Raw genomic sequence first — 12,706 nt, forward strand, 5'->3', positions numbered from 1 at the left:
AAATATATAGGCGTGTGCAAAATATGATCATAGTCGCTGTAAAAACAGCAAAATGTGCATAGGTATATAAAGATTGAATGTCCAAAAAGTACCATGGAGCAACATGCTGTCCATAGACGAGCAATGTTATATATTTATAATATTATATATTATAATAATATATAATGTATTATATTTCGTATATTTCAAAGGCTTCAGAAATGAAAGCCTTTCCCCAGTCATAGCACTTTGGTACTGGTTTACTTTCTGGTTTCCAAGTCCAGGAAAGCGTACCTGCATGAATCACTGCTCACTTATCACAAGGATTACCTATCTCGGTAGATTTAATTTTTGTCTGCTTTTTAAATTTCCGTAACCCTTTTTCAGTGATCTAGTCTTGAGGAAAATATCAGTGACGGATGCTTTATTCTAGCTTTTATTTTCATTTGTTTCTAGATCTGATTATACACAGGATGACAGTGCAGATTAGAGCAGCAGGATATTAAAGGAAGCTGATAACGGACATGCTGTCACTAGAACTCCAGAGGCAGAGCCCTCTCTGTGACGCATCTCCTGTTGCTGGGCTTGAAATGTGGTACAGTAGTTCCTTCATTCCGTTCACACTCTTTCTGGTCATTCTTTAAATGTATTTATTCTTTTGTCACTTATCAAAAGGGATGACTTAAAACATTCCACAATTAGGAACCAGATTTTAAGAAGTGATGCTGGACTGTATGTCTCGTGTTCTCCAGCAACAGTAATGCTTTGCCAAAAAGCTGCTCAACTTTCTGCAAAAGTGTTTTCAGATTTATTGTGCTGGGTGAATCTTTCACTTTTCACCTTTTAGTGTTGCAAACATTCAAGTTATGAAATGGCATTACCTAAAAGCAAGGTTTGCTGATGTGTTTTTTTTCTTTTCCTCATTGTTAGGAGAGGAGCACCTTAAAAAGCAATGCTCTTTATATGTTTTCTGACCTGACCTAGATAATTTATCCTTTTCCTCATGTACATGTAACCCAAATGGTATTTCCTTATTGAACATATTCTAGGTTTTTCACTGGTAATGTGACAGCACTCTCATATACCTTATCTCCACCGGAGGCAAATATAACCAACTGAGTGTGCTGCCTGTGTTCCTCTCAAACGCAATTCTGACAAACTGCAAATTGCTTCAAAATGAGCCTTTGATAGAGTGAGGCTCCCATTGAGGCTTGGCGCGGGGTAGTCTTTTTATGATCCAATTTGGGGGACTTTTGCTGATATGCCTCATTACTGTCACAAATTTGGGGATTGTTATGGGATCTGAGAAGCATCTGATGTTCAAGAAAAAAATACATCTTTTTTCTGTGATCTATTTACTCATCTGAAGAACTCCCTGAAGCTGAAGCCTCCCTGGAATAACATATGAGTCTGTGTATTAGCTGTATGTCAAGTTAATTAAGAAATTAACTCTGTTCCTACACTATTTAAACAGCAAGCCCCATACTCTTATGCATCTGCTTTGCTATCTTCCATGGTTTTTGTGGTATGAAACAATCGTGTTTTTTTTTTACTTTTCTTACATTAATGTGTATTAAGGACTTTGCCACAAATGAGGGTTCTATTTAGACTTTGTTTGACTTCCAGCAAAGAATCAAAATGCTGCATGAGATGAAGATGGAAGATGGAAAATCTTAGTCTAAGTGATCTGAACTGTTTATTTCCATCTCTGCATGGGAATCGTAGTTTGTAATAGTGCTTCATTAAAAAAAAAATTGAATCTCCAATTTGAATCGCCACTTGATTTGGAATAACCAAATTGTGTAGATGCTTATCTTAGCAACAGTAGCGCATGCCTGCCAGTTCCCAGGAGGCTGCAGCAGTCACTGAGAGCCATGAGAGCTGACTACCCATGGCAGCACTCGGCCAACCTCACGTTGCTTGGGTTCTATCAGCCACAGCCGGCTAGTGACGTAGCCCGGGTTCGAAGCTGTGATCATTGAGCTCAGATTGCACTTGAGTTGGTGCCTTTTACCACTGCCTCACTTCCAATCCTCTGTGTGTGTGTGTGTACCAAAACATGTTAGGCAGCCCTTCAATTTTAAATGTGAAAAGTTATCCCACGACAGGTCTTCGAGTTTAACCCTCTGAAATCTATTTCATACCATGCGTCCATCCATTTCCTACCCACTTTACCAAGACTGGAATCACAGGGGAGCCGGAGCCTATCCTGGCAAGCAACAGGGTCAAGGTGAGATACAACTTGGACTGGACACAGACACGCACGCACTCAAACCAGTTTTGCCTAAGCCAATTAACCTACCAGTATGTCTTTGGATTGTGGGAGGAAACCAGAGCATGCAGAGGAAACCTACATAAACACAGGGGAATATTTAAAATCTATACAGATAGTACTCCAGGTCCAGAATTTCTGTATGTCATCTACAAAAATAAAGACCTCAGCTGCTTTAGCATCACCTTAATATCCAATAATATGCATTAAGGTTGTTTTCCTAATTGGTAAGGTACTGTACCAAAGAAGGTCAAAGGTACTGTTGGACTCTTACATTTATTGTGCAACCCAAAAAATAGGAACAATTGTGATTGATTAGCTTTTATTATTTAGTATTAAAAAGGTACTCAATATTATTTTTCTTTTTAAATAAGGAAACCTGGTATTACATGTATTTTTCCATCAAATTAAGTAAGCAGTAGAGGTACTTATTTTACTGTTGAAGCTATAGTACCTGGATACTTTTGTTATCTCTGGGTTTTTTTTTAAAGGTCTTCAAGAAGTATTGTTTTGATGGAAAATAGATTTTTTTCAATTTGTAAAATAGTTACTATTTAAACTGTACACTTTTCTAATAGTTACTAAAGTTTAAACTAGATTTTTTTGCAACGGGACAGCCAGGCTCATCTTCACTGGATGAATTGTCAAGTACCAAATTCATTGTCATCCCTTTGTACTGCTTACTTGCCTGGGGTCCTAAATAGGATATTAAGATAAAAACTGTTTTTCATTCCAGATGGAAGAAATGACATCTGTAAACCCAGAAAAGAGAGGTAGCCCCTCCAGTTATGAATTTCCATTGAGCACAATGATGTACACCTGCCAGAGAAGGGAAAATGTTAGAGGGATTTTTTCAAAGGTGTTTTGACTTTCAGTTCCTAATCTCGCAGAGAGTAAGTTCACATCATTGGCTGCTATTCTAACAGTTGCTTAGGTTTCTTTTCTGACTATGTTACAAGTCATGTATTTCTTTTTGGCTTTTATGGTGCAAAAAGCGTAAATATACATTAACATAAAACATTAAAAATTAATTAACTAGGTACACTGCAAAACAGGCTTTTAGAAAATGCATATTACTCATTAAAACACTCATCCTTTCTCCTCTGATGCCAGTATGTTTAAAGCACTTACATGTGAAAAGTGTGGATAATTAAAATGAGCTCTCTCTGTAATCATTTTAATCAGTCACGATGTGTGATAGATGTTTTAAAAATGCAGGAGAAAAGGTGTTTGAAAGCAAAGGATAGAAGACTGTAGTATTTTTTTCCATTTCCAGAAAGATTCCAATCTCAAGCAATTTTTATATAATGGGCCTTTCAAGTGTTGAGTGTTGCTGTTCCTTACCTCTGTCACAGAAGCCAATAAAATCCATTTAAGGTTTTAACTCTCCCTAGACTTGTCCCAGGCAGAATTAACCCCACAGTTAAATAAAACACTGAGGCCTAACAATGGTCAGATGCAGTCTCCACGTACTGGTAGGTTAATTTGCTTCTGGGAAAATTGGCCCTTGTGTTGCACTTCAGGAATGAAACTATGTATCCATCGAGGTACATCACATTTATTTAGGGTTTAAGGAAAATTTACAAAGAATAATGGTTTGCTTTTCTGCCGTTCACCACCGTGTGACCGTTTTTTGTTAGAATGTTTTTTTTTTAAATAAGGTTCACGTGCTTGGCCTCATTTGCTTTGATTGCTGGCCATTTAGTAAATATGTGGTCGATTTACACACGAACATATTATTAACATCACCATTAATAATAATAATAAACAGAAATTACAATGGAACAGATCAATTAAATTAAACATTTGTAATGCATTTTGCATTACACTTGCAATGGACTGACTTGTGTCTGTTACTTGCCAGCATAGGCTCCAGCTCTCCAATGACACTGCATTGGATAAAACGATTTTAAAAAATTGGTGGATGGATGGCCTCCATGACCATTCTAGACTATTAGCATATCTGAAAGCTTCATTCATAGCTTAGAATTTTTATACAGCATGAGAAATATCTTTTATGTTGGCGAGTGCCTTGCCAAAGTGAATTAGCCTTTGAAAATGTATGAGGCTGGCTTTCAAAAGATACATTCATAGCAAGGGGATGCTTATCTCAGACAAGGTCTGAAGCTCAAATACAATGTGTGTGAGGTATAGTACCAACACAAACCTTACAATTACTCCTCCCAGAGTGCATATAACCTCTGCACCTTAATCTCTGTGCCCTGTGAAAAAGCATTGGTAAGGCACAAACATGGGGAGTTTTGTCTTTTAAGATAAATGATTCTAAAGCCAAGATAGAAAAGGTAGCCGAGACTGTTATTTACATGAGTTCCGAACAATACATTTTGTAGTATGTGTTCCAACAAACAAAAACGTAACTGTTCTGGCCCATGAAGGTTTAAGGACAACACTGTCCTTTAAGGTGCACCCTGTTCTGTGAATTGCAAGTAGAACACTTATTGCTTCTTCTTTTGTCAAGGTGTATTGGCCAAGGACCATTTTTTTAAATAGAAAGATTGCTTTTACATTATTGCATACCAACACAGTGACTGTGTCAGAAAATGACTGCTTGTGCAATTGTCCAAAATCTATTCAGTTACTTTCTCAATATAAATATAGAAGGAAATATCATGTGCAAACTTTTTTTTGATTTGGGCATTTTTTCATACACAAATTCAAAGGTCTATCATGGCATATGTCTAAATTTACCAATCAGTCCTAAGTCTGGCCTCTTAACATATTCTTTCCATTTTGTTCCATTTAAACATAAATCCTCACATGAAAGGACTTCTATACACTTTTTAACTATGAAAATCATGAAAAATGAGACTGCAAGTCAATGTTTTGTGTTTTTGTTATGAAAGCCCTCAAGCAACATTAATTTCTAAAATTCAGGCATACATATTCCCTGTTGCCATTTTTATGTTCATAGTTTTCTGCTCTCAATCAGTGATACATTACTTCATGAGGATAGGAAAAGATTATGCTGTGTATTCTAAGAAAAGGTACTTAACAGCCAACCCACCGTTCAGTTTTAAGGGATTTTTAAATCCCTTTGCTATTTTGTGAAAGCTGTTTTGGGAAAACAAAATGACCTAGACATCAAAGAATTAGACAATGTGCCAGGGTTGTTCAGCCCTTGGTTTTGAAAATTCAGTTTATGGAATTCAAGATACCTTAAAATCATCCACCAGCCATATTGAACCAGTCACTGGAAATTACAATAAGTAAAAAAAATCCGAATTGTGGCTGTAATGCAGAAATGCTCAGATGGGTGCCATAAATGTTTAACACCACTTCTAAATTTGTCTCTGAAAGAAATGAACCATTCAGCTAAAGAATTTCCACGTCATTTGAGTCTGCATCGTGGCCTGGAATATTTTTTCAGTTTCATCTAACAAGCAGTAATCCTATTCATTGATAAAGCTAGTTGAGAAAAGGAAATCTGTCTTTTCTGCTATTTCCCTACTTTGCAATCCTGCACCAGCGTAAACCCATTCACTTCTTCTAACATGCACTTCAAAAGCTTCTGATGCAATTAAAACGCTGCCTGGATGAATAATAACCTCTTCTTCTCCATTTCTATTGTGCAAGAAATGAAAAAAAGAACCCAAGCAAAGAACAAAGCAAGGAGGAAAACATGGGAAAGGTGGATTTTCAGGGCATTTTCAAAAGCTATCCATTTCTATCAGCTGATCGAAGCACACTGGTTTTAAGTTGATTTTTTTAAAAGCAATTTTAACACATGCCCTTTAAATAATGTTACGTTCTCTCTAGTAATTGTTGGTCAGCTCAGCCCTGACTGGCCCTTCAAGTAACAGTAACACTTCTGCAGGTCTGAATGTAATTGATTGCTGGGCTGACAGACGTCAGCAGTGTAGCTGGAGAAAGAGTCTAATGACACCCTTTTAGACTAGGTCCACCTCCGTATGCCTCCCTAAAAAGCAGAGAAAATCATTGACGCTGCAGAAACAAAACTAGGCTTCAAATACAGACAAATGTAATAGATTTTCGTCTCTTTGTATTAACCCATGAAAAGAGAAAGACGTTCAAGTTATATTGAAAAAAAATGTACATCATATGAGAGGGACTTGGGGTTGGGGGGGGGGGCTTTTTAAGAAATGTCCTTGTACTCCTTTTGTTAATGAGTATGTTGTTCTGTGCCTTCCTGCTACACTCTGAACCCAGAAACCCAGCTCTCGTTTGTTTACAGTGCTGGCAAGAGCACATCTGCCTGCCTGATCTGCCAGCCCCTGGTCTCGATGTCTTGGGATTTGCACTGCTGTTCCTCTGTACCTTCCAGCTCACTGGAATGATTCCTTGGCTGCGTACGAACCCACACTAATCAAAGGCTGATCCATTTTGATGAGAAAGAAACATTTCTCGGGGGTTTGCAAAGTCTAAGGGACCACAGGTGGCGATGCCTGGGCAGCAGCTGAGCACTCATAATTCAAATCTTTGAATCTGCATGAATATTTGCCAATGAGAATTTAATCAGTGCAGTCATGGTCTGTACTACTGTAAATGCGCAACAGCTTCCGAAGGAGTTGGTTAAAGATGTTCTACCAGGGTTGTCCACAAGTGTCCAGTTAACAAACCATGCTGACAATAAACAGCTTCTATGATCCTGTGCCCTGCACTTGCCTCACCACTACTACTACTAATAATAATAATAATTACTTACACTTAAATAACGCTTTTCTGATCACTTCACTCAAAGTGCTTTACTTTAGGTAGTGGAGGTAATGAGGATTCCCCTCCACTACCAATGTGCAGCATGGAAAGTGCACCAGTATGCTTGCTACACACCAGCTATCAGTGGGGAGGAGAACAAAGTGATAAAGCCAATCGTAGAATTAGGATTATGAGGAGGCCATGATTGACTGACAAAGGCCAGTGGGAAATTTGGCCAGGACACCAGGATAACACCAATACTCTTTTCAAGAAACACCCAGAGAGTCGGGATCTCGGTTTTACACCTCGTCCAAAGGATGGTGCCTTTAAACAATTCATTGATGGGGATTATAAATTGGCCATGATTGGGAAAGGCCAGGAGGCCGGGTAACACCCCTACTCTTTTTGAGAAAATAGTGGGGCATTAGGACCCACATAGACTGCAAGTGGGTCCAGTAGGGGGAACTCACCTACAGCATTTATAGCAGCAACCTTAGTTTTTTTCAGGAGATATAGCTGCTGGCAAGGTATGGCACTAATAACTGTTGTAGAGCTGCAATTCCAGTTTGCTTTACATGTTGAGTAGGATTTGTGTTAAAGTGCATAGATTATTTCAACTCCTGTACCAAAATTTGAAATGCACTATAAAGTAAAATAGTCAAATACAGTAACAGAGGCTATAGCTTTTATACAGAACATGATTATGACTCTCTGTTACTCTAACACCATTCTGCACAAACAAAACAAAAGTACATCTTGTATGGGAACCCATTACAATGCCAACTGTATTTCCGACACTGAAAGGTTGGCATTAACAGGTTTCAACAGCATAGTCATAGATTTTGCACCTTCAGTTTGTATCGCAATGTTAAAATGACCAGCTAAGTACTTTAAGTTAGAAAAGCTGGCTAAAGGTTTCACTTTCTTGAGCTAAAATTAGTGATTATAAATGTTTCTGTCATATCTTTCTCCTGTAGATAATAGGTACATCCACATATCAGTCTGCCTACACTAGACAGAGATATTCAACATCAGTTCATTTTTTTTAGTAATTGTTTCGTATTTTGTAGTTGAGAACCTAGAAATACAGTTTTATTCACACAATAAACTATACAGATTTACACTATATCCATGCAAGCAGTTGTCTACAGTGGAATGGGAGTGCACAGACCAAATGGGCATTCAGTAATGCTATGAAAGCTATCACACAGCTCGTTCCATTTTCCATCTATTATTCCTGATTTGAATAATACATATTCTGGATAGTTACTTTTACGGATGTCATTCACTTGTGTCTTTTAGGGCTTGGTTGCACTGGCAATGGGATAGCAACATTGCCACAGAGGTGAGACATTTCCTTGAGGTATAGGGCACTGAATTCCTTTTTACATACGACTTCAAATAAAACTCTTCAGGCAATCCAAAAAGTACATTGTCACCCCTTCGTCTAATCTTCTGAGTTAATCTATTGGGTAATTATGAGCAATTATGTTGTACTGAAGCTTTCAAATGGACTATTATTTCATTTAATAAATTATTCATTGGATCTATATCCACAATTGCAAGTGGAGTGCAACCATATTATGCACATTCTGTGGCATGACAGCAACTTCAGAACTAGCTGTAACAACTAGTTTACAGCACTGCATTTACTGTACATTGTTTGTAGATGGTGGAAGAGCATTTGTTAAATTTATACTTTTGAAATACATGTACATTTTAAAGAACATGAAAAGTATTAATCATACTTGTTTCCTTTAGTAAAGGTTCTTGTGGATACATTTAATCCTGTTAAACAATTTGACTTGTTTTGAAGGTTTAAAAATAAAGTATTACTGCCTGCATAATAGGAAAGCAAATTATAGGTCAAGAACTGAAGATAAATGCCGCAATTATTAGAATTTAAAATATGAGGGACTTTTGAATGTCTACTAAGTTGCCTTTCAATGAACTAAGACTGCAAAGAGTGTTGGTGGCTGATGTAATGAAACTGGTCAGAACAGTGGTTGTTGCTAGGAAACTGGCTTATCTACTCTGAATCTTCATCTTAGCCCCCCTACCTCCACACACCTTTATTTTCCTAGTGGAGGAATGATTCAGAATCAGTCTTCTAATTTCCTTCAGTTTTCAACCTGTGATGCATTGTGCAGAAAGGACTCGTACTCCTTTCTGCTCCTGTGGAGAATTTTGAAATGTCGAGTTTAAAATTCCTGAACAGATAAAGATGGAGAGCTAACAGTCTCAAGTGTCTCTGACGACTGCCACCTCTCCTCTCTGTATGAGGAGACAATTCTGAGTATGTTGAATAAGTCACTACAATAAAAGTGCAGACAATGTCTGATTGAATCTAACCACTCTGATATTCTTTTGCTGCCTTTTTCAATCTTATTCAAATTCATGATTCTGCAAAGACATGTCCCTTTAAAAGAGGCAAGATGAAAAGATGAAGATTAATGGTGATGATGACAGATTTTTATTTACAGTATACCATATCCACAACCTAATCACATAAATATTATATATACGCTGTCATGTTAAATGATTTTTTTACAACCTGTACAAAATACATGGTAATTTAATCAAATGTAGCAGAACAATGTTTAATTAATGAATATTTTTCAATAAAAGTTTAAAGTAACTATTGGATACTATAGTACAGAATAAAGTGTCCAAGCCATTTCTTCAGTATTCTGTACTCAGTATTTGCCTTTGTAACTACTGCATGCATTTTAATCTACTCTTGGCATCCTGTAGGTGGAGTTTAAAATATTTTTTTCTTGAAAATTAACTTCAGCCCTGCAAAATCTGAGGCCATGGAGTCTGCATTTTCCCTTTTATGAGCTCTGTCCATAGTGTCTCATTCAGTGTGCCAAATCAGAGGTACCAAGGATAGTTATTTTGTGTTTATTTCAAGAGCTTGACTGTTTTTTTTTGGTGGGGGTTTGAGTTGCCAGTCATGTTTGAACATTTCTGAACAGTCAGTCTCTGAGCAGTTGGAGTCATTGTGTCTTTTCATTATCTTTTGAAATTTGTCAGGAGTTCCCTACAAAGCACATATCTGCAGGCACCACAAACACAGGAGGGAGACCAGATTATTACGATTCGTGATGTCTGATATGAGATTTTTTCTATTAAACTAAAGACTGTGCCTACTTTCTATCAAATATTTTGATCTGTTGATGGGGGGAAAAAGTAAAGTTCTACTTTTTCTTCCTTTTAAAGAATGTTGTTTTAAAAAGGCTTGTGGTTTATTAAATATGTTTTTGGAAATGTCTTTGAAATTTGCTTTCAGGATTTTTAATTAAAATGCCTCAGTAAAGTTAGAAAAACATTCTTTCATCAGCCCCAAAGCATAGAAGAAGGGAAAGACATTCTTTATCATTCAAGTCAAAGGCACCAGTCTAAATATTTTAAAAGATCCCTTTTTTCCATTTTACCTCAGAACATGTTTCCATGTGTCTAAATAGCCATTCAGATATTTATAAGTGTACCACAATTTCCTGTTTTGCTGTTTATGTTGCTTCTTCAGAGATGACTGCTCCAGTGGAACTCTGGCACAGAATCAAATAATTATCTCGGAGATCAGGTGAGTCCAAAGTTTCTATCAAACATTCTTGGGTTTAATTCAGAATCATTACCAAATTTTCTAATTGCAGATTACAATTGTTCTAATTCAATTGATACTTAAACAAGGCAGGTAAGGGTTTCTCAAAGAGACAGAACATTGCTTTAATTATTGAATTAGTTAATTATCATACTTTATGAGGCTATTCAAGGTAATGTCTGGATGTTTCCAGGGTCCACCAGTTCATGAATAAGCTGATGAGCTTTTCTTTTCATTATAATCCTAGGATATGAATAATTTTAAATTAATCATTATTTTTTTCATTAAAATGTTGGCAATCATTATTAACCTGATAATATGTCTGCATTATACATAATGTTCTACTGTAGTATAATTTTAAGGCAATCAAAGACATTGTTAAATCACAAAATATATAACTTAAAGCTGGATTAACTTGTACTTTTATATATATATTTTTTTTTTATCTAATGTCTGATTTTGACAACTCATATCAAAGGGTAAAATCCTCATTCATTGTGTTGTGTGCAACTTAGTGCAAAACAACAAAATCCTACCCCAGGCAATAAGTCCCATCTTTAAACTGCACAGTTGAAATAAAAAAATATGAGTGTTGGATAGCAATAAGATTACACATTATGAAAAATACATGGATATGTGCCCCTCACAATGCAGTGCCTATTCAAGTGTAGCGATCCCTGACACAATTCACCTGGGTGTAAAGCTTTTCAGTAAGAAAGATTTTGTACCTAAGGCTCCTGATTTGACTTAATGACTGAAGGAAGGAAAGGATAAGAAAAACATCAGGCTTCCTGTATGCCCTATAACCATTGGGACCTCAATGTACATATGTCATTTCAAATCGTTCAATGAAACACTGCTTTATTCATTCTTAAAAGCAGTGTCAGCCTTAATGCCAGACCTCCGACTCACTCTTTTCTCTAAAGCACACTAGCCTTTGTCCACAAAGAGGTGGATAATTAAGGTTTAAAAAAACACTATAATGTTGCCATTTATGGATTTTTTAAATAGAATTCAACCAATGCTGTTTTTCTTTTCCAATATGCAATGCTGGCCAACAAAGTACACAAAAACGAGGTAGATGTGGTTGTCAAACTACAAATCCGTTTTTTTTTTGCCTTTGGTCGGCTACTTTTGCTTGATCATTTTGCAATATTATTTCAAAATCATCCATCTATGAGGAGGGAAAAGCTACATGCAACAGTGTGTTAGTAAAACAGAAACACAATAACATACAGCACCTCCTCCATGCTACATACAACAGTGGTGTGCTTCCACAGCTGCAACACAACTCTTTCTGCACTTGAATAATTTGGAGAAGTAAAAAAAAACACATAACAAAATGCAAATGGTCTGTTATAAATGACATAAGTGAGCTTCTCATTGTCCAGCGTTGAATTAATGCTGGCTTTGCATTATTCAGATAAAAACATGTTCATTTTCATGAAGTACATTGTATACAGAGTTTTCCTGGAGTATCTGATATGCAAATAGTTCTTGGTTCTAAGCTATCCTTGTTCTTTTCAGTATTTTTGAAGAGGATATTGGGTAGTATTACCCTTAAGGGTTCTTTAGGAGTACTTTGTACAATTTAATGAAACTTTGATGTCTGTAGATAGGAATCTATATTGATGCTCACATTTAAAAAGGGCATCAATATGATAGTTCCAAATGATTGAGCAATGACAATTATTTTTTAGAACGCATGAATCATATTGTATGTTTGGCATGATGGCACAGTGCTTAGCATTGCTGTCTCATAGTGCTGGGCCCTAGGATAAGTTCCAGGGGTAAGGTCTGTGTGCTCCTCTATTCTGTCTCTCTTCTTTGAAATGCTTTCAAATGAATGACCTTACTGTATTATTTATGATATGATTACATCCATCCATGTTCTAACTTCTTAATCCAATACTGGGTCACAGGGGAGCTGGAGCCTTTATCCCAGCAAGCAGTGGGCGCAAGGCAAGGTACACCCAGGATGGGACAACAGGCAATAACAGGCCACACACACAGACACACACTCGCACCAAGGTCAGTTGTTACACAAGTCACAGCCACTTAACCTACCAGTATGTCTTTGGGCTGTGGGAAGAAACCAGGGCACCCAGAGGAAACCCAAGCGAACATATGGAGAACACATAAATTCCACACAAATAGCACTCAAGGAATTGAACCCA

Source organism: Lepisosteus oculatus, chromosome 5, assembly GCF_040954835.1.
Source record: "Lepisosteus oculatus isolate fLepOcu1 chromosome 5, fLepOcu1.hap2, whole genome shotgun sequence".
NCBI lineage: Eukaryota > Metazoa > Chordata > Actinopteri > Semionotiformes > Lepisosteidae > Lepisosteus > Lepisosteus oculatus.